The sequence below is a fragment of the Curcuma longa genome, chromosome 4 (assembly GCF_044706935.1).
Source record: "Curcuma longa cultivar G26 ecotype Majalengka, Jawa Barat chromosome 4, ITB_CL_G26_1.1, whole genome shotgun sequence".
NCBI lineage: Eukaryota > Viridiplantae > Streptophyta > Magnoliopsida > Zingiberales > Zingiberaceae > Curcuma > Curcuma longa.
The window spans coordinates 4,507,071-4,530,886 of NC_133864.1; the positions used below are offsets into that span (position 1 = coordinate 4,507,071).

The 23,816-nt window shown below is 36.9% G+C and overlaps 1 protein-coding gene across 1 annotated transcript in view; it reads right to left on the reverse strand.

The window, feature by feature from the left end:
* Positions 1 to 23,816, reverse strand: part of LOC141826211 (tropinone reductase-like) — a 46,185-nt gene that overhangs the window by 21,222 nt on the left and 1,147 nt on the right. The gene's annotated exons all lie outside the window — the stretch shown is intronic.

The following is a 23,816-nucleotide window of genomic DNA, read 5'->3' on the forward strand; positions in this document are numbered from 1 at the left end:
TAATTAAAAAATAAAACTAAATAAAAATAAAAATATATGAGAGTTATTTTTAAATAAAATTAATTAAAAAATAAAACTAAATAAAAATTTTAAAAAAATAAATAAATAAATACAAAGAAAAGATTAATTGATAAAACTGTCATTAGAAAGAGGAGAGAGAGCTTGAAGTGGGGAGGGGGGGACGTGCGCTGTTGGGGACATTATACATATACTTTCATGCTCTCCATTTTTTAACAAATTAATATCAGAGCCTACCATTTTGTATTTGGAGACAAAGCTTGAAGGAAAGATGTCGCTTATAACCCCATTTGTCGTTCCATCTCTCACCAAAGAAAATTATGATAATTGGTGCATAAGAATGAAGGCTTTGCTTGGAGCATATGAAGCTTGGGATCCCATAGAGAATGGAGTTGATGAAAATGAGGCAACCGCCAAGAAGAAGGACCAAAAGGCGCTCACCCTCATCCATCAAAGTTTGGATGAAAAGATGTTCGAGAAAATTGCTGCGGCAACTACATCCCAGCAAGCATGGAAAACTCTTAAATCTTCATTTAAAAGTGTTGATAAAGTGAAGAAGGTAGGTCTTCAAACATTGAGAGGAGAGTTTGAATCTCTACGCATGAAGGATTCTGAATCTATTTCAGATTATTTCTTAAGAGTATTGGTTGTCATAAATCAATTGAAAAGATATGGAGATGATATGAAGGATGATCAAATTGTTGGGAAAATTTTGAGATCTTTGGATCCAAAAATTTAATTATATCCTGGTTGCCATCGAAGAGTATAAAGATCTAGACACCGTGATTGTTGATGAACTTGCTGGATCTTTACAAGCACAGCACACGAAGAAAGCTTAATAAAATCGATTCAAGAATCAATTGAATAAACCTTGAAAGCAAAACTATCATTGAAAGACACAAACCAAGGTGTATCCCAAAGAGGCTGCAGACGTGGAGGATCTCGAGGATAGGGCCAAGGTCGAGGCCATGGTCATGGAAGAGGTACACGAGGTGACAAAACTTCTCATATAATAATGAGATGAGTCAAAACTTCAATCAAAGAAGTCGTGGAAGGGGTAGAAGTCGTGGAGGTCATCAAATGAGGTATGACAAATCTAAAACAAAAGAAGATTCGAACCCTACCTGCTGCTAGCTTGCAAAACTGATCAAGATGAGAATGAATGTACATGGTATCTTGATTCTGGTGCAAGTAGCCATATTTGCGAAAGGAGAGATTTGTTCATGGAACTTGATGAATCAACCGATGGAGATAAAACTTTTGACAACTCTTCAAAAGTTCAAGTGAAAGGAAAAAGTACGATTTTGATTCGTGCAAAAGATGGAAGCCATCAATTAATTTCCAATGTGTTTTATGTGTCGGATATGAAAAATAACATTTTGAGTTTGGGCCAATTATTAGAAAAGAATTATAATATTCCCTTAAAAGATAAATCCTTGATGTTGAAAGATGAAAGTGAAAGATTGCTTGCTAAGGTGCCCATGACAAAGAACTGAATGTTTTTGCTAAATATTCAAAGTGGTGTTCGTATGTGTTTGAAATCTTGTTTCAAAGATTTATCTTAGCTATGTCACATGAGATTTGGGCATTTGAACTTCAATGGGTTGAAGATAATGAACAATGGAAGAATGGTGAAAGGATTGCCCTCCATAAACCATCCTAATCAACTTTGTGAAGGATGTCTTCTTGGAAAGCAAGCGAGAAAGAGTTTTCCAATGGAGTCTTTAACGAGGGCTCAACATCCATTGGAGCTGATACACTCGGATGTGTGCGGACTAATCAAGCCATCATCACTTGGTGAGAATAATTACTTTGCTCTTTTCATTGATGACTATTCTCGAAAAACTTGGGTATATTTTTTGAAGACAAAATCGAAAGTGGTTGGAACCTTCAAAAGGTTTAAATTAATAGTGGAGAAACATAATGGCTATCAAATCAAAGCTCTTTGGTCCTATAGAGGTGGAGAATTCACCTCTAATGAATTCAAGCTTTTTTGTGAAGAAAATGACATTCATCGTCCCATGACGACTCCATACTCACCACAACAAAATGGAGTGGTAGAGAGGAAAACTCGAACTATTCTCAACATGGTGAGGAGTATGTTGAAAAGCAAGAACATGCCGAATAAATATTGGGCTAAAGCTGTCTCTTGTGTAGTATACTTGATGAATCAGTGTCACACCAAAAGTGTTCATGGTATGACGCCTCAAGAAACTTGGAGTGGATACAAGCCAAGTGTTTCACACTTGAGGGTTTTTGGGAGTATTGCCTACACGCATGTTCTTGATGAGAAAAGAACAAAGCTTGATGATAAAAGTGCAAAGTATCTCTTTATCGACTATGATCAAAGCTCTAAAGATTACACGTTGTATAATCCAAGCAATGGGAAGATTGTTATTAGCAGAAATGTGGAGTTCAATGAAGTAGGTGTTTGGAAGTGGAGTACTATAAAGAAAGAGAGGAGATATAGTTCTTTCCTTGATGATGATGAGGAGGAAGAAAGCATGGCACTAACTAATACTCCACCACCGACATCACCACAAAATGCACAAATAAATGAAGCTCAAGTGAAGGGTCTCAAAGATTCAGAAGTTTGAGTGACATTTATGATGCCATCAAAAAGGTAAATTTTAGTGATTTTACTCAATTTTACTTATTAGCAGAAACCGAGCTTGTAAGTTATGATGATTCTGCTCATGATAAAAAATGGAGAAATGCCATGAATGAAGAAATCCAAGCAATCACAAAGAATGATACATGAGAGCTAGTATCATTACCGAATGGCAAGAACACAATTGGTGTGAAGTGGGTGTACAAAATAAAGAGAAACGTGTAAAGCGAGGTTGAAAAATACAAAATAAGATTGGTTGCTAAGGGATACAAGCAAAAGGTCGGAATTGACTTCAATGAGGTATTTGAACCCTGATGTGGCGGAATCATACTGCTCCTACATGGTACATACAGTCAAAAATCAAGTTGATCTATTGAGTCAAAAGTCAAGAGAAAATAGAACTTATCCGAAGACCTATATGTGCAAACCTCGATCATCTCGACCACCATGGCAACTCTGTCACTCAGCATCTCTTAGCATTTTGACAACTCTATCATTCGATAGTTCGGCAGCTCGGCAGATCTGTCACTCGACCGCTCACCCACTCGGCATCTCTATCACTCGACATCTCTCCGTAGTTCAGCAGCCCTGTCACTCGACAGCTCGGTTACTCGACAGCTCGGTCACTCGGCATCTCTCGGCAATTCAACAGCTCTGCACTCGACAACTCGACAACTTGACAGCTCGGCTACTATGTCACTCGGTAACTTGGCAGCTTGACCACTTGGCAAGTTTGTCACTCAACAGCTCAGCCACTCGGCAGCTCGGCTACTCTGTCACTCGGTAGCTCGGCCACTAGGCATCTCTCGGCATTTCGACAGCTCTGCCACTCGGCAGTTCGGTGGCTCTGTCACTCAGCAACTCGACCACTCGGCAGCTCAAAAGCTCGGTTACTCTGTCACTCGGTAGCTCGACCACTTGGCAGATCTGTCACTCGGCAGCTCTGCCACTCAACATCACTCAGCAGCTCGGCTACTCTATCACTCGACAACTCAACCACTTGGCAGCTCTATCACTTGGCATCTCTCGATATTTCAGCAGATTTATCACTCGGCAGTTCGGCAACTCGACCACTCGACAACTCTATCACTCGGTAACTTGGTCATTCGACCATTCTGCCACTCATCCAAGTCTCTTAGCCACTCAGTCACTCATCCAAGTCTCTCAGCCACTCATCCACCACTACAAAAATAATTGAAATTAGCGATGAAATATTCTGTCGCTAAAATGGATTAATGATTGAATATCAACGGAAATTTTTCGTTGCTTTTTTCGATCGTTGACGTCACTTTAGTGACGGATTTACGATTCTGTAACAATTTAGCCATGAAATTTATAATTCCGTCGCTAATATTAGCGACGAAATTATAAAGTCTGTCGCTATAGTTAGCGATGGAAGTTTAATTCTGTCCTTAAGTTTTGCGATGAAATTTTAATTCAATCGATAAAAAGGCAAATAGAAATACTGTTTCGTCAAAGTTCTATCGATGGAATTTAAATTTTCGTTGCTAAACATAGTGACGGAATTAAACTTCTGTCGCTAAATGTAACGATGGAATTTAAATTCTGTCACTAAACAGGCAAGCAAAAACACTGTTCCATTATAGTTATAGCGACGAAAATTAATATTCCGTCGCTAATTAGCGATGGAAAATTAATTTTTCATCGCTAATATTCTAAATTTTTAAAAAAAAATTTATTTATCCAAATTTCTTGTTTACATTTTCATCAACAATCTAAAACTATGACAAGTGATAGTTTAACAAGAATAAACAATACTACAATTTACAATAACCAACATATTAAATATGAATTTTAAACAACATTTACAATACAACAATATTTCAAACAATCAAAATATCTGAATACAACTTAATACAATACAAATACAAATATAAAATATCTGAGTACAATGATACTGTATCAAATGTTTCAATACTATCAAATGTTTCAATATAAAAATCTGAAAAATATCTAAACTCACCGTCAAAAAATCTAATCCTGCAAAAAATATAATAAGATAGGTTAGTAATAAATCAATAAAATGTATCTATTTTGAAAATGCATGTTGATGAATCATAATTACAAAAAAAAATATACAAATGTTAACATACCTGGCAAGCAACTACTGATCAGGATCATCAGGGTCTTGAGTCTCTTGTGAGTCAAAGCCATACAGGTGCTGTGGCATTTTACTCATGCCAGCCATAAAGTCATGCATTAGCTGCGCAATCTCCTCGTATCACAACTGTTCTCGCCAAGACTCGTGATATGCCCGCTCTAATATCAAGAGTCAATAATTTAATTCTTGGTTTTCTTGTTGTAGGACTTCTATTGTAGAAGATGATCCGTTGGGATGACTTCGGGCTTTAGGGGTCATCACACGATCATATACGACTTTCGCATGAGATCCTAGATCGTAGAGGGTGGAGCTCTTCTTCCTCCCACCGACCACATCATAATATATCTCATTTACCTGATTGGTTGAGAGAGTCTGCATCTCACCTCCCTCTCTATCAGGCTGAGACGCTTGTGCAGCTCTAGCAACCATTTTAGCCTGTTTAAAAATAAATTCATATAAAATATAGAATTAGAAAATTAATCATTTATAATAGTTAAATAAATTTAAAATTTAAAATCTTACGTCTAATGCCTGCGATTGAGGATCGATAAATGTGTCATCCTTAGACTTGTGTGTCTTAGTAAAAATCTCCCAACAAGTAGGAGGTCACTGTAATTCATGCTCCTGAAGATTAAAAAATAGGATTAAATCAAAATAATATCATTACTAATTATATAATTCTAAAAAATATATATTAATTGTAAACTCATCAAGTTCAAGGTATGCTCGACGATGGAATAGGATCTAACTATATGCTTTGTGGATCCGGTGCTAGGGCCAGTCAATTTAGCGTTTCTATTGGCTCGAGCTATGGCTGAATTTTACTGTCATCTTTCTGCACCCCAGATGGCTTGCCATGCATCCCAAATATCAACTAGGATGAAGCTGGTTGGACGCTCTTTCTTCTGCATTTATAAAGCAGATCCTTGTATAATTTGACACAAGCATTATTCCAATTTTCTTTAAATTCCTCGTCATGCCTTGGCTCCCAGGTATAATTTTTCGATAAAAAAACTATTCAATTAGTATAAACAAATATAACTTTTGATAATAAAAATGACTTACCAAAAACTCATCGTACTAAAAGCTTCGCATGTCTTCGTCGACATGCCTCCAAGTAATACCTGAAAGACAAACTCGCTCATGAAATTTACTAGAAATATAGGCTGCAACTCGATGATCATCTGGAGTAAAACTGCATTATAAAATATATAAATATTAGACATATGGTATAAAATTTTTTATGAATTTGAAAGTACTAATAACATCCAATAACTCGTAAAACAGTCTGGCCACTAGGTGTTGTTGCATAATCTGACATATCAGTATCTGCAAAATAACATTATAGCATATACACATTCGAAATAATAATAAAATATAAATCTTATATGCATGTATTGGATCAGTTACCATTTGATAAAATAAAATATTTTTATTATCCAACTTGATTTGATCTATGTCGATGAAAACGTCTTAAATCATGTCTGATTTTGTCAAATTTCAAATATCAGTTGACTGATTTTACTCATTAGTCGATTATATTGTAATGAATAAATCGAGTCATCAATCGATTCGATTCTCTTCAATTAGCTTCTAAAACAGAATCAGTCGACTGATAAACAAAATCAGACAACTGATAAATAGAATCAATCGATTGATAAATAGAATCAGTCGACTGATATAAAGAATCAGTCAAGTCGATCCTATTATATTTGCTTCTGAAACAGACTCAGTCGACTGATTTAAGGAATCAATCGAGTCAATTTATAATCAGTCGACTGATCTAGAGAATTAGTCGAGTCGATTCTAGTCTGTTTGCTTCCAAACAGTGTCATTTGATTGAGTCTAAGAGTCAGTCAAGTTAATTCTATTCTATTTGCTTCCGAAATAGAATCAGTCGACTATTGTGAAGAATCAGTCGAGTCGATTCAAAAATCCATTGGACTGACATGAATATCAGTCGACTGGAATTTTGAAACTAGCTGAAAAACTTAGTATCAGTCGACTAATATTTCCTTCAATCGACTGACACCAATATCGGTCGACTATATATACAACAATCAATCGACTGATAGAGGTTTTACTACATCCATCCAATTAATAATCCGCGCATCTAATCTCTTATATCCTTTTAACATCTTGTGCGTATTTATTCTTATGTTTGTTGTCTTTCTAGACAGCCATGCTTATAGGTTTGGTAAATTTGCAAATGCTTATTATATTGGTTGACAGTGGCCAAATTTTGTTCCAACCTTATCTAATGCATAGAATTGGATCATTTAGGTAACAGGAGGTTAAGTTTGGCTTGGTTTCCCAAAATCAGAAACATAAGTTGTCTACTTGCATAGCCAATTCTATATACACTAGGAAAATGAAGAAGTTAATGGAAACTTAGTTCCAAGAGTTGCTGCTGGTGTTAAATGGACTTTGTTTCAGTCCCTTACCTAAACAATAAGAATGCAATCTAAATCATGAGATAAACATATTTTAACAAAACAAACAGTTTTCATTCATCGTTACAATCTAAATCATCAACATTAACATTTTCTTGATCCTCCTCGCTAGACTCAGTTAGTTCAACAATGTCCTCACTGCTCGACATCTCTCCATTTTTTATCTCTTGTAAGATACATTAGCATCTACAAGAAGACGGATGTTGATTGAATCTGGGAATCTACTAAATGTATCTCCACTTCTTCATTTTAAAATGCGTCATCGTGTTTTGCTGTATTGGAGTTTGATATTTCTATGGTCGAACGAGCCTTCGTACGACAAACAGCTAATCATTCACTGACCCTTCTTGCCTTTGTCAGGTATTCAAGATAGAAAATTTGACCCGCTTGGACTACAAAAATGAAAGGGTCAAACTTTTAAACCTTTTGTTTGCATTAATCTCAACTAAATTGTAATTTGGGTGTATTATGATTCTTGTTCTGGGAGTCAGATCATACCAAGAATATTTGAATACCACACCTTTTTATGGGTAAGGTAGGAAATTCAATCTCAATAATTTCTTTGAATCTCCTGTAATAATCAAACTTTGAATTATTGTTGTTGATAGATCCTTTTACGTAAACACCAAAATTGAAGGTCAGTTTTTATGAATCCTATTGTGCTACATGAAATTGAAATCATTCACATAGTAACCAGAATACACTTGTATCTTATGGAGGGGTCCAGATGCAAGATTGATTATCCTTCCATCTTCCACATTTAAAATTTTATGATCGTTCACCTATAATAGTAAATATGATATAAATTAGATCAAAGTTTGATACTTTTGTATGGAAAATTATTTATTTTAACTTACATAAATTTGAAACCACAGTGCAAATTTCATCTCTAACTTTTCCTCAACTTCATATGGATTGATTGATGGATTTTGACACTGAAGTTGTTGTTCATAAAGACTGTAATGGATGAAAGGTAAAATTTAAAATAATTGGGATACCAAACATAAATAAAAAGAGATTACTAGTTTATTATATCAACCAACTTACCTTATGTGTGGTTTAACTTTCTCACAATTCAGGAGTATGTATTTCTTGCAGCATGATATTCTTGTTGATTTAACCATCTCAAAATAGAAGCACCAATTGGCTTACCAAGAAACTTGAAAATAGAAAGCATCATAGGGTCAATTGGCTGAGTATCATCAGAATTTCTAAGATTCTTGCAATGTCTGATGTTGACATTATCAATAAAATAATAGGAGCAGAAAGAAGTTGTTTCTTCGACCAAATAAGCATTACATATCGACCCCTCAACTCTTGCTTTGTTACGAATATTATTCTTTAATTTTCTCAAAAACTTTTCAAATAGATACATTCATCTATACTGAACAGGACCAACTAGCTGTGCCTCATAAGGTAGGTGAATGGGTAGATGCTCCATTGAATCAAAGAAACTTGATGGAAATATGCGCTCAAGCTTACATAGTATGACAGAAATATCAGTTTGTAGCTTAAGCATATCAATTGTCATAATAAACCTAGCGGACAAATCTCAAAAAAATAAACTCAGTTCACTACAAGAAAATCGGTCTTTAACAACACTCAAAAGACATCGGTTTTATAGCAAAACCGATGTCTTTTACTTTTTTACAACGGTTTTAACAAAAATCGATGTCTTTAAGAGGTTGATTGGAGACTACGACAACGATTTTTGGAGGATACAATAACGGTTTTAAAACCGTTGTCTATGTGCGCTTTCAACAACGGTTTTTGAAGACTACGACAACGGTTTGAAAATCGTTGTCTATTTGCGCTTTCAACAACGGTTTTGGAAGCTATAACAACATTTTAAAACCGATGTCTATTTGCGCTTTCAACAACGGTTTTGGAAGCTATAACAACAATTTAAAACCGTTGTATATTTTCATTTTTTCTTTCCCTCTCTCCCTCCAAATATTTCTTCCACTACGCGCTTCCAAAATCAAACTTGGATCGGATTCACTATAATATTTGGTTCAACTATTATAATAAATCTTAGGTTTACAGTGGTTTAGCCGCCGAATAACCTTTTTAACCTCGGTTTCATTTGCATTCCTTATTTTAATAGGATTATTCGCGCCCCTTCCCTCATAAACCCGAGCCCTACTTCTTCCTTCTCCACCGTCTACCGCCGCCGCCCTACCTCATCTTCTTCCTCCTTCGTAGCCGACAGAGCAAGCCAACACCGCAGCCCCTTCGCTTTTCACCACCGTCCGTCGAAAGGAGCCGTCCGTCGCCTTTCAACACCGCAGCCCCTACCTCATCTTCTTCCTCCTTCGTATTCGCGCCTCATAAACCCGAGCCCTACTTCTTCCTTCTCCACCGTCTACCGCCGCCGCCCTACCTCATCTTCTTCCTCCTTCGTAGCCGACAGAGCAAGCCAACACCGCAGCCCCTTCGCCTTTCACCACCGTCCGTCGAAAGTGTTGGGTTGCAAGGGTGCAAACATAGTCCCACATCTAAAGCACATGGAAAAGATCATGGGGTTAAAAGGATGGAAAGTATCTCCATTGGTATGAGGCCTTTTGGGGAGAGCCCAAGAGCAAAGCCATGAGGGCTTAGGCCCAAAGTGGACAATATCATGCTATTGTGGAGATACATGCATTCTTTTGGACCCAACAAGTGGTATCAGAGTGAGACCGCTCTTCACCGGACTAACCGCCGGATGAGCCATGATCCAGATCTAACCATGTGCTTTGAACCTTAAAAACAAAGGAAGTGGGTGCTCCCGTGTCTGAATCAAGAGGACCAGACACCAGGTGAAAGTCCTAGTAGGTCGGGTGGACCGAGGGGCAAAAATTCCTAGTTGCGGCTAGGTGAAAGTCCTAGTAGGTCGGGTGGACCGAGGGGCAAAAAGTCCTAGTTGCGGCTAGGTGAAAAAGTCCTGGTGGGTCGAGGATTCAGGGGGGCCTGTGGTCCTTTGTTTGAGGGGGGGATTGTTGGGTTGCAAGGGTGCAAACATAGTCCCACATCTAAAGCACATGGAAAAGATCATGGGGTTAAAAGGATGGAAAGTATCTCCATTAGTATGAGGCCTTTTGGGGAGAGCCCAAGAGCAAAGCCATGAGGGCTTAGGCCCAAAGTGGACAATATCATGCTATTGTGGAGATACATGCATTCTTTTGGACCCAACAGAAAGGAGCCGTCCGTCGCCTTTCAACACCGCAACCCCTACCTCATCTTCTTCCTCCTTCGTAGCCGCCGCCTAGCATTGTGACTTTGGTTTAGTGAAGCTCCCTTCTCCTCTGTTTGAGCCGTCCGTCGAAAGGAGCATCGCCGCCTCCCCTGCCACCGCAACCCTCCTCTGTCGGCGCCGCCTAGAGCCAACGTCACCGACGCTGAAGCCTTATTCCCCCTTCCTTAGCCAGATTCTTTTCTTTTCGGTTTGCTGCCGCAGGGAGAAGACAGGGGAACCACCGCCGTTGATTTCCTTCCTCCGTCCTCCGCCCTTGCTGCCAGTGTGGAGAAGACCATAGCTTGAGGGGAAACTAGGGCAAGATCGGTCCTAGATTTTCTTGGATTTTAATTGAGGTATAATCTAATCTAGTTAACCATTTCTTTGATCATGATTGAACCTTAAGGATGTGTCCTAGACTTGCCCGGTTCCTATTATGATAATACTATGTTCAATAATATAGTCTCCTTTGAAGTTTAATGAGGGGCAAGATCCCTTCAAGATCGGTGTATGTAGCTTAGGCTAAAGAATTAGATGGAGCTAATGGACCTTAACCTAAGAGGGGATTTGGTTATGTTTGGTAATAGATTGATTCTTAATTTAAAATCAACTAGAACTATGGTCTGCTGAGTTTGGAGTAGTTTCTCTTTAGTGTTTATTAAGCTAACATTTTCTAGGCTTTGGCCTAAGGAGTTTATATTTCTTTCCTGGAACTGTCACAAGTGGAGTGACATTTACATTGCATATATTTATTAGATTGGTTAAATACTAGCATAAAACTATCAGCCCTTTTTACAACAATGCTACATATAAGTCTCATAGTCATTTCATTCTCCAATTGGTGGGTTTATTTGAATAGTTTGTTGTATGAGATATATCACTTGCATTTTAATATTTATGATTTTTGAGTTTCTGAATGCATGTGAACAGTTCCAAATAGGATCTTTTCTTAATGATTCATGAATGACTGATAGTTCATTGATTGGTATAATGATGAAGTGCAAATTTTGTTTGTTATACTAAGTTAATTGTTGATTCTGGCAATATGAAATAGGTCATCAATATGGCTGATTTTTGTTAATAACGTGATATTTTTGATTCATCAGTACAACAAAATGGACAAAGCATGGATGTCAAAGGATAGATTATCACATGAATTTGGACTTGGATTGGAATCTTTTTTGCAATTTGCGCTGCAACATGCTGCTAATCCTACTAGTATACCTTGTCCTTGTACGAAATGTGGTAATCTATGGAACAATAATATTAACAGCATAAGGGCACATGTGTACTGCAATGGTATAGACTTAACATACAAAAAATGGATATGGCATGGGGAAGAATCTATATTAGGGGATTTAAAGAAAGAGAAAGATGCATATGGAGAATGTGAAAACTATTTTGCTGCTGATGAACCTGTAGATATGGTACACGCTTCATATGAAAGTTCGCAGAATCCAGATCAATTTATAAAATTACTTGAGGATGCTGAAAAACCTCTGTATCCTAGGTGTACAAAATTTACAAAGTTATCTGCAATTGTGCAGCTATATAACTTGAAGGCGAAATACAGCTGGAGTGATAATAGTTTTACTGACCTACTTATCTTGTTTGGAGAAATGCTTCCTGCTAGCAATGAATTGCCTTTATCTTTATATGATGCAAAGAAAAGCTTATGTGCAATGGGGATGACTTATAAGAAAATACATGCTTGCCCTAATGATTGTGTCCTATACTGGAAGGAGTATAAGGATTTTACCCATTGTCCTACTTGTGGGATGTCAAGGTGGAAGTTGGCCAAGAATTCAAGGATAATTGAAGGAGTCCATGCAAAGATTTTATGGTACTTTCCGGTTAACTTTTGGCAGATCTTTTGGCAGATCTTTCAGGTTAAATATATCCATTTCTTCTACTACATGACTGATTAACACTGCTGTCTATTTTTTATTTACTGAAGATAATATTAATTGAAAAAATTCCATGTGTTGTGATTTGATAGGTCGTGACCAGTGTAATTCTACAGCAACAATTAAGCTTGCTGTGACGTTTGTGGGAATCTGAAGGCTACTTTTCTTGTTGTTGTGGTCAGTTTTTTATTTATTTTTTGTGAAAAATCTTAAACATGAACCTCATAACTTGTTGGCATTCTTTTACTTGTACTTGGAAATTACATATTTTCTGAATTCTTTTCTTGTATTTACATATTTTTAGGTAACAGTGAAAGAGACTTCAGTCATACAATTTGATGCATTAAAGGAAGAACAGAAGTCTACGGAGAGCATCCAAGAATTTAAAGTTTGCTGGTCCAAGCCTTTTCCAAGTAAGTGAATGGAGTGGCTCATGATTCATTGCTATGCTAGATGGAGATTTTGTATCTGTAGAAGAAGTACAACAGTCAAAAGGTTATTTGTAAACGCTGAGGATTCTATTAGTTCCTTCTGAGGATGAAAACGCTGAGGGAATGTGTAATATGTTGCAAGAAGAATATTTGTGTTAGTTACTTTTGGTTATTTATAAATATTGAGGTGATTAAATATATCGGTGCTTTTCTATTTGTGATTTGTTTGGTAAATTTATAATATTATGATAATTTTGTAATCTTGCTCGATCATAATTTACAAACAACATAAAAAAAATAAGTGTTATTACAACAGTTTTAAATTCAATGACATCGGTTTGGAAGCATTGTCGTTAAGTGATATTACATCGGTCGAAAACCGTTGTTAAAATTGATATTAAACAAATATTACATCGATTTTACACCGTTGCAGAACTAATGTCGTTGAGTGATATTACATCGGTCGAAAACCGTTGCTAAATTTGATGTTAAACAGATATTACATCGGTTTTACACCGTTGCGAAACCGATGTCATTAAGTGATATTACATCGGTCGAAAACCGTTGCTAAATTTGATGTTAAACAGATATTACATCGGTTTTTCACCGTTACAAAATCGATGTCGTTGAGTGATATTACATCGGTCAAAAACCGTTGCTAAAATTGATGTTAAACAGATATTACATCAGTTTTACACCGTTGCATAACCGATGTCTTTGAGTGATATTACATCGGTACTACATCGGTTACAAACTGATGTCGTTGAGTGATATTACATCGGTTAAAAACTGATGTCTAAAATGTCAGACCTTTTACATCGCCTTCATAGACATCGGTCGATTTTCTCATAGACATCGGTGGAAAACCGATGTCTATGACTGTTTTTCTTGTAGTGGTTCTGTAAGTGTTTGCCAAATATTATTAGGTAGAAGGTCACGAAAATCTATTAGCACAAGTCTTTGCATGAACACCTGACAGTCATGACTCTTCATTTCAAACATTTTTAACTTATTCATATCCACGGATCGGGCCATATTGGAAGCATACCCATGAAGAAATTTTATCTATTTCAACCAACTACATAAAACTTATTTACCTTCTCTATCTAATGTATAACAAGCTTTTGGATATTGATTTGCTGTTTTATTTTGATGCAATTAAGGTCTGTTAACTATTTCTTTTAATTTCTCTCGTGATTTTGTAGTGCCTTTAATTCTTCCAGGAACATTCATCACTATATTGAAGATGTTATCTAATTTTTTTTTTTGATATGCATAACATCTAAATTATGTTAAATCAATAAATACTTCCAATACGGCAGGTCCCAGAAAATGCTTCTTTTCTTCTAACCATATTTGCACATTCTAATAATGTATTTATTTATCTCCTCAAAATTGATCATATATTGGTAGAAATACATAATTGTATATTTGTTCAATGATTTCTGCACCTGACTTCATTGTTGGCTGTAATTTTCTGACTACAACATTCTTTAAAAAATTTCTCTTATTTATCCTAAAAGGGTGATCAATTGGTAAAAATTTACGGTGATTATCAAACCAAGATACCTTTCCACTACATGGTAATGAAAATGCATCAGACTCTGTCATGCAATATAGAAATGATAATTTACCAGTCATGTTCCATCCTGACAACATTGAATATGCTGGAAAATCACTAATTGTCCATAATAAAGTAACATGCAAGTTAAAATATATTTTACTTGCAACATCATAAGTCTCTGATCTTACATTCCATAATTCAGTTAACTCAATAATCAGAAGTTGCAAGAAAATATCTATCTTCTCTTTTAGATTTGTTGGACTAGGAATAAACATAGTCAGAAACATAAATTCGTCTTTCATGGACATCCATGATAGTAAATTATAGGGTATTAATATAACTGGCCAAGATGAATATTGCTGTCCTAATTGACCAAATGGTTGGAATCCATCTGCAGAAAGTTCCAATCTCACATTACGTGATTCCATCACAAAGGTAGGAAATATTGTATCAAGATGTTTCTATGTAGGAGAATCACAAGGATGACACATTATACCTCCTTCGTGCACATGCTGATGATGCCACCTCATGTGGCAAGCTGTGGAGGCAGATGCATATAAACGTTGAAGTCTAGCAGTTAATAAGAAATAATACATAACCCTCCATGTAATATTTTTCTTTTTCTTCCCTGGAATGCGACTACGATGCTTGTAATGAGGGTGACTACAGATTTTACATTCAATCAGTTTATTGTCTTCATTCCAATATATCATGCAATTGTTTATATAACAATCAATCTTCTCTACGGACAAACTTAAACCCCTTACTAATTTCTTTATATTGTAAAAACTATTAGTCATTTAGTGATCAGCAGGGAGCAATATCCTGACATCAATTGACAAATGTTATCGTAACATCATTATGAGAAATGATGTTCTGCCTTGATGTTCAATAATTTTGTAGTAGTTGATAGTTAGGAATGACCAGATGGAATACCTTCCCACACTTCTCTTTCACTAGTCTTTAACATGTTATATAGTTGTTGAACTGTAGGTATTAGTATTTCATCTACATTGGATGGATCAACTGCATTCATTGTGTCATAAATCATTGATTGCATCATATTCTCATTAGATGTTGATTCCCCTAAAACAGTTGTGACAGATGAAGAATCAGCCGAAGTTCCAATTTGATCAGACACATAAGGCTCCCCGTGACAGTACTAATTATAATAGTTTTAACAAAACCATTTCTACATATATGTACTTTCACGGTATCCTCATCACGGAAAACTTTATTTCTATATTTACAATGATTACACGGGCAATGTAACTCTGCACCATTCATGCAGTCTGGATGACTCTTAGCAAAGTTCACAAACTCTTCAACTCAAGCATAAAATTCAGCTCGGATAAATCTATTGTCTAATCTATTGTACATCCAAGCTTTATTCATAAACATTATAAATACTGCAAAATTAAATTTTCATTGAATACAAATAATATGTTAAAATAATTTGTAAGTAGTTTAAATAAATTCTAAAGCATTTAGACTTATTACTATCAATAAAGTACGATATTGCAGCCACTTACTACTATGTGGTCAAGTTATATTAAATTTAATTACATAACTAGAACATACATAATGTATTTTTTTGTCGACAAGGTTAACCATTTCTAGTTGTGTTAATATTGTAAGTCTACCAAATAATAGTTAATATTAATATTTTTAAATTTGTAAGTCCTCTAAATTTATAAGTCCAATAAATTTGTATATCAAATAAATTTCTAAAAATACTTATTATAGTGTTGGTTGCATTATAATAATGAAAGGATTCTACTATTCTATAAAATTTAATTGTGAAAGGATTGATTAGGTTTAATGGGGAGGACGACCTCGCGTGGTGGGCAAGTTATTTTAAACATATATTTATTCTACTTTGGTATCGTGCACTCAGAATCATACATCAATCATATAATTCAAAATCAAAAAAATAAACTTTATAACATCATTACAAACATCTAGTGTCAATATAAAAAGCAAGAAAAAACATCTAGTGTTGATATAATACACTTGGCTTATCAATACAAACAATACAGAAATATATAATATAAATGACAGAAAAAATATCACTTATAGTACTAATAGAAGAACAGGGTCAGAGTATCTGGAATGACATCTCTCAGACAACTGTGAACAACAGAATTGCATATTAAAACAAACACAAATAGATTACGTTTTAAAAACTCTAAACCTTACAATCGTATTCAACATGTACAAATGACATATTCAGGCCAGGCCCAGCGAGCTCACCCAGGCCTGGCCTGACGTCGCCGAGTTCGACTAGGCCTGCACAGATGTCAGTGAACTCGACCAAGCTTAGCTCGATGTCGATGATCTCAGTCAGGCCTGAACAGACGCCGACGAACTTGGCCAGGTTGAGGTCGACCCCGACTCGTACGATCTCAGATAGGTAGGATCCGACACCAACGAGCTAGCCAAAGGTTGGATCCAATGCCAGCGAGCTGGGCTTGCCCAGTCCTGACGCCGACGAGCTCAGCTAGAGCGGCCCCGAACCCGCCAAGCTCGGCTAGGCTAGGCTCGACGTCGGCGAGCTCGGCCAGGCCAGGCTCGATGCCGATGAGCTTGGCCAGGCCGGACTCGATGCCGACGAGCTCGGCCAGGTCGGGCTCGACGCCGGCGAGCTCGGCTAGGCCTGGCCTGACCCCAACGAGCTCGACTAGGTTAGCCCTGAACTTGCCGAGCTTAGCCAAGACGGGTTTGACGCTGGTGAGCTCGCTAAGGCAGCGCCCAACGCTCGCAAACTCGCCAAGGTTGGGTCCGACGCCGGCGAGGTCGGCCGCTAGTCCCGAGGCCGCCGAACCCTAAAACATTAAATGCTGGAGAGACTTACCAGAGTCGGGAACACTGGAGCGAGCGCAGGAAGGAACGCCGGAGTGAGTCAGAGCCAGAAGATCTATTGGGAGCCAAAAAATCTCGATTTAGGGTTGTGCGAGGGGAAAGAATTGGGTCGGAAACCCTAAAAATCGCGACCTTAGCGACAGAAATTAAATTCCATCGTAAACTTTATGACGGAATTTAATTTCCATCGCTAACTTTGCAACCAAAATTAAATTCCATCGCTAACTGGTGACGGAAATATTTTCCATCACTAACTTGGCGACAAAAATATTTTTTCTGGCGCTAACTTGGCGATAGAAATATTTTTTCCATCGCCAATTTATCGGCGGAAATATTTTAATTACAAATAGCGATGAAATTTATTTTTGTCGCTAAATTAGCGACGGGAGATTTAAAATTCACCGCTAAATTAGTGACAGAATACATTCCATCGCTATTTTGATGTTTTGTTGTAGTGCACTCATCCAAGTCTCTCAGCTACTTAGCCACTCATCCAAGTCTCTTAGCCACTCAACCACTCATCCAAGTCTCTCAGCCACTCAGCCATTCATCCAAGTCTCTCAACGCCAAACGATAGCAGGGATATTCAGTGATTGTCGCAGAATAATTATGGCGGTTATAGGGTTGTCAAACCTGGTTCCCTCGAATACCCACTACAACAAAAATGACTTTCCGCAGCGCGCAAATATGCTATCCGCAGCGCACATCGCACGCTGCACAGTTGCAAGCTGTTAAAAGTCATTAGGCATCCGCAGCGCGCAATGCACGCCGCGGATGATCTCATCCGCAGCGCACAATGCGCGCTGCGGATGTGAGCTTCCGCAGCGCGCAATGTACGCTGCGGATGTGATCAATCACAGCGCGCAATGTGCGCTGTGGATAAAATAAAATAATTAAACCATTCAAATCACAATTGTAAACTCAAAACTCAAATAATTAATAACATAAATACCACACACAAATACCATATAAAATTACACATTTATAATCCAACAATTATATATAACATTCACATCTGTTTTGATAAGCTTACAAGACTTTGTTATCTTGAACATAAAGAAAAACAGAAAATACATGAGGTTATGTGTATATATGTGCTGATACTTAGCACATATACACTTGTTGACTGGAAGAGCTTTCTTGCTGATGAATCTATCCTTGTTGATAAATCTCTGCGAAAATACAGAGTCTCTGCGAAGGAACATCTTGCTGATGAATCTATCCTTGTTGACTGGAAGAGCTTTCTTCTTCCCCTTGCCCGTCTTGGGTATCTGTGATCAGGGTAAAAACCATAAGGAGCCATGCATGAAAAGAGATGATGAATTGTATGCATTTGTAAAGTTGCAATACCTCGGTCCACATCTCCCTAACATTTTCGAGAACCATGTTGCAGTGGCGATCAAATGCTCTAACTTGACCAAGTAGTTTCTTGTTGTTCCTGCAATTAATAAGCACCTGTTGCAGAAAAGCATGGATGATCTTCTAACACTAAAAGTTTGTAACAGCAGAAGTAGAAAGCAAAGACAAATCACATAATTCATAAAAACACAACAGATGCCACAAAGCACACTTAGGCACTATATATGTTTCTATAAGTGATGGAAGATGATTTGCAGATAAGTATGAGGCAAAAGAACTCTTAAAACAAAGCCATTGATTCATTTGCAGATAAGTAAAGATGTTTTATAATCTATAAGAATATAAAGAATCCATTTACTCAAACATAATTGATTCAACATGAGACATAAACCGATAATATGGGTGGATCAGAATGGATGACACAATAAATTTACTCATTTTATTCACACAAAGTAACCACTACAAATTTATTATCATGTGAACCAACCAAATACCTACAAGTTTAAACCAGAGTCTAATAGTGAACAATTTTCTGGAAAAGGTTTATGGTTGAAGGGCCTCCCCCATTGTTTTCTTATTGTCCTCACAGCAACCACATCATAATTTTATGTAGAGTGAAGTGTCTTTCATCAGAACTACAAACAAACTCTTAGGAACCTTCAATGCATTTAAATGTGAAGTCAAGTTCAATGTGAATGATGTATCCAATATTGACAAATGTGAAGTCAAGGAGTTCTAAACAATAATACTTGATCATATCCTTTTAAAATGTTAGGTTTTTTTCAGTATTTTTCAGTATGTTTAAATGCACTTGAAGTTAGACAATAGGCCACAAAAAAGAATACTTACATGATGCCAATTGAACATTTTCTTCCCCAAACCCATCACCATCAGGTCCATCAAAGAGATCAATCCTTTTATTTTCACTTGCATGCCTGTATCAACCAAAAGCAATTTATAAAGGAACTATTGCAAGGTTTAGTTAAGAAATCATAGCCAAATTGACAACTTGATGTGTGTGCAAGTGAAACAGAAGGATAAACAAGGAATTCTTGGGTAAAACCAAGTGTTTTTTGTCAAGTAAGAAAAGGTTTGACTAATCAAACAAACGCTTCAACTTTTTTTTTTTAAGCTCATCTGGCTTTTATTTGGATTTCCATGTCATTCTTCTTCACTAATTTAACCATTGGAGTAGCAGAAGGTATAATCATCAATGACATAAAATTTCTAACAGGCATAACTCACATCCACTTCGCCTTAGTGGAAGGCCACATATTTTGTTCTTGCAGAATTTTCAACTGTGTAATTTAATAATTATGCTAATATGATATTGTTTCCAATTATGATATTAATACTCAAACATTTTATGATTAGCTCATAAACCATAAACTCAACAAAAGATGACCCACTAGCTATTCTGAAACTCATAAAACAAATTGATTAATAGAACTACCATTAGAGTGACAATAGAATCACAAAAAAGATAAAAGGGCAGCAAGCATTGTCAATGGCAAGTAAAATGGATCGTCTATAACAAGAAAGTCCAAAAATTTTATAGTGTTGTCTCTAACAGAAAATTCTTTGAAAAAACATTTAAAAGAATAACTCAAGTTATATAGAACATTATATTCTCTCAAAAACTGCAAAATCAATGATGTTGCTATGAGAGTAAGCAAAAAAGCATGAACTGGTAACTAGACTACATGCTAGAAAACTTAGACCAAATCAGCCCAAACTAGTAAGCATTGATGGAACCGTTTTTTGTGATTACTCTAAATAAGACAGACAAACAATTCATAAAGAATAACTCAAATTGCCTTAATAAATGAAAAATTAGTGATAAAACTATTAGAGTAAGAAAATAAAGATTGAATTGTTAACTAGACTAAATGCCACTAAATTTCAACCAGACCAAACCCTAGCTAGTATATCTATTTGCAAAAGCATTGATGGAAATGTTTTCGGTAATTACTCTAAATAAGAAAGAAAGATAAACTAAGAATTGCATTTATGATAAAAGGAAACATAAAGACTTTGCTTCACACGGATTCATCAGCTTGTGTTTGTGGTTCTCCAATTTCCAAATTGTAAACCTCACTAACATGGACTACCAAGTCTCAGAAAAGCAAGATGTTGATATTCCACTCCACATCAATGGTACATTTTATCAACAAGAAGGTCACCATGTTTTAACCAATCGATAATTAAGGAAAAATCATTACAACATTCTGCTGTAAACAGGATGAACTTGAAAAAAGAGGATAAACGCAAAAAATTTCATCAACTTCAGTCAAGGAAAAAATAAATAGCAGGGACAGAACTACTCACTGCTTTTTCAGAGCAACATATGAGTTCAGTTCTTTAATCTGTTCAAGCAAAGCGAATGAATTAATAAGTTGATGTTTGCAATAAAAGGATTATGTAATCAGATATTATAGGAGTTTGAAGAAAATGGCACCATTGATTGTTTTCATGTGAATTCCTAGTCTCCTCTTCCTTCATGACCCTTTCAAACTCCTTGATAAGTCTGATATACACAATTATGATTATAGGGTAGAGGCAACAAAAACAGTGAAAAAAAATATCACAGAGGAAACTAAATAATCATAGATAGTGACTATTCTTTAACAAAGAGTATATCTATGAGTGTACCTCTTGCATTCCCTCATCTTGTCAGTCAGTTCCTCTAACTGTCTACTTCGTCTGTTGGCATCCTTGATCTTATCCAGTTTCTGAAATCCATTTCTGCAAAACCATTGACCAACGTACTAAATCATTACAATATATATCCATAAGAAATCAGGACAATGAATCATTGTTATATGTCACTTAAATTATCTAAACATACTAAAATTTCCTCGAGCTTGGGGCGGAAGTCGAGGGCCTTCTCCTCGAGCTTATCATAGTCGATGTAGCCGGTCACGGGGCTGACCTTGTAGGGGAGACTCTCAAAATAGATGGAGGTTGCGGAGATCTTCTTACCTTCGGATGTGTAGTATCCGTGGGTGAGGTGGCCGCCGGATGGGAGGTCGAGGCCCATGAGGCGATCGTGAGGGTTGAGCAACGCGGTGTAGGCAGCGAAGTTCGCGGGGCTGCCGGAGTAGGGCTGGGCGTTGACGCCCCACTTGGAAGGATCGAGTCCATAGGCGGCGAGGGCGCGGGAGCGGCAGAGGTTCTCAATTGCATCGATGTGCTCGTTCCCGCAGTAGTAGCGGTTGCCGGACATGCCCTCGGAGTACTTGTTGGTGAGGGCGCTGCCGAGGGCTTCAATAACGGCGAAGGAGGTGAAGTTCTTGGAGGCGATTAGCTCGATGCCATGAGACTGCCGCCGCTTCTCGTGCTCGATCAGGTCATGGATCTCTTCGTCGGACCTTTTGAGCCGAGCGGTGCCTCATGCTTCTTACGCGGTGCTACGGTGCGGAATAAGGAGGATATGGTGCTGCGGTGCGGACGGTGTGGAAGACCCCGTGTTAGGGTTAATTAAATGTTATTTATTAATTAATTTATAAAAATATAATTATGTAAGAAAATTATAATAAATTATTTATTTATTTATAAAATATATAATTAACGTAAATATTTATAAAATATTTAATTAAAATAATTTTATAAAACATAAATGAAAATAAAATTTTTATAAACATAACTAAAATTTTTATTAATTCATAAATATAAATTTTTAACAGCGCACATTGTACGCTGTCAATATACCATTCAAATCCCTCGAATACCCACTACCCTTTTCTTCTGCACATAATGCCAAAAGAAACAGAAGTGATCAATACTCGTCAAATTTAGTTTCCTCATACACTTCCATAATGATATCGCTTTAGCAAACGTGGAGTTGCCCTCTCGACAACTATATAAATCGTAAATAAGGTTTTCTCAAGGGCGCTCTTCTTCTTCTCCGCTAGTTGAATTGATTCGACTTTTTGAACTCCTTTTCTTCTTCTTCAGTATTTTCATTTTTTCATCCACGGAATACTATAACTTGAGCGTCAAAGTAGCTTGCCGGGACTCTCTGTCACCATTCTCACCTTCTGTTGAAATGCATTTTAGGTCCTCATCATTCGCTCCCTCGAGCTCCGCCAAGAAGTGGCACACGTCAGATCGTTTATTGACTGGTGGCTTGACCATCCACGGTATCTGGTCGGAATACACCTGTTGCCCGCCTTGAAATAATTAGGTTGATCATTTCTATTACAGCTCAAAAACTGTTGGAGAATTCATCAAATGAATGTAAAATTCGTATTTTTCAATGGAGACTTGGAGAAAGAAGTCTATGTTGATCAACCTTTGGGTTATATAGTACCGAACAAAGGAAAGAAAGTGCTCAAATTGAAGAAGGCTCTCTACGGCTTGAAGTAAGCTCCTCTTGCTTGGAATTGCAGAATTGATAAATATTTTCAAGCAAATGGTTTCATCAAGTGTCCACATGAACATGCTCTCTATGTGAGGAATGATAAAAATGATGATATGTTACTTGTTTGCTTGTATGTGGATGACTTGATTTTTACAAGGAATAATTCAAAAATGTTTGGAGATTTCAAGAGAGCTATGACAAAGGAATTTGAGATGACAGATATTAGCATAATATTCTACCATCTTGGAAAAGGAGTGAATTGAAGTAACGAGAGGATGACATATTTATTTCTCAAAAGGATATGCAGAAAAAATTCTCAAGGAGTTTGATGTGAAAAATTGCAAGCGATTGGGACACCCGTGGAATGCAGGATCAAGCTACACATGAATCAAGATGGTGAAAAAGTTGATCCAACTTTATTGAAAAGTCTTGTTGGAAGCTTGAGGTATCTGACATGTACTAGACCAGATATTCTTTTTAGCGTCGGACTGGTAAGTCATTACATGGAAACCCCCGCTACTTCACATTTGAAAATTGCCAAAAAAATTCTTCACTGCATCAATGTACAATTGATTATAAGATCTTATATGATTTCTCGGACAACTTTAAGCTTGTTGGCTATATTGTGATAATGATTGGGCCAGTAATATTGATAGTCGGAAAAGTACTATTGGGTTTGTGCTTATCAAGAGCTTGAAATCCTCCATGGTTTGCTCTATTGTCGGTTTGAAGATCGCCGTCCCTGCATTGTTAACCTGAAAAAGGAAGAAGATTAAGATTTGGTTTAGGCTTTAGAAAGGGAGGGAAAAAAGGGGAGAAATACCAAAATGTTGAGCTTCCCGTCGAATTGGGAATGCATGGAAGCTTGAGGTATCTGACATGTACTAGACCAGATATTCTTTTTAGCGTCGG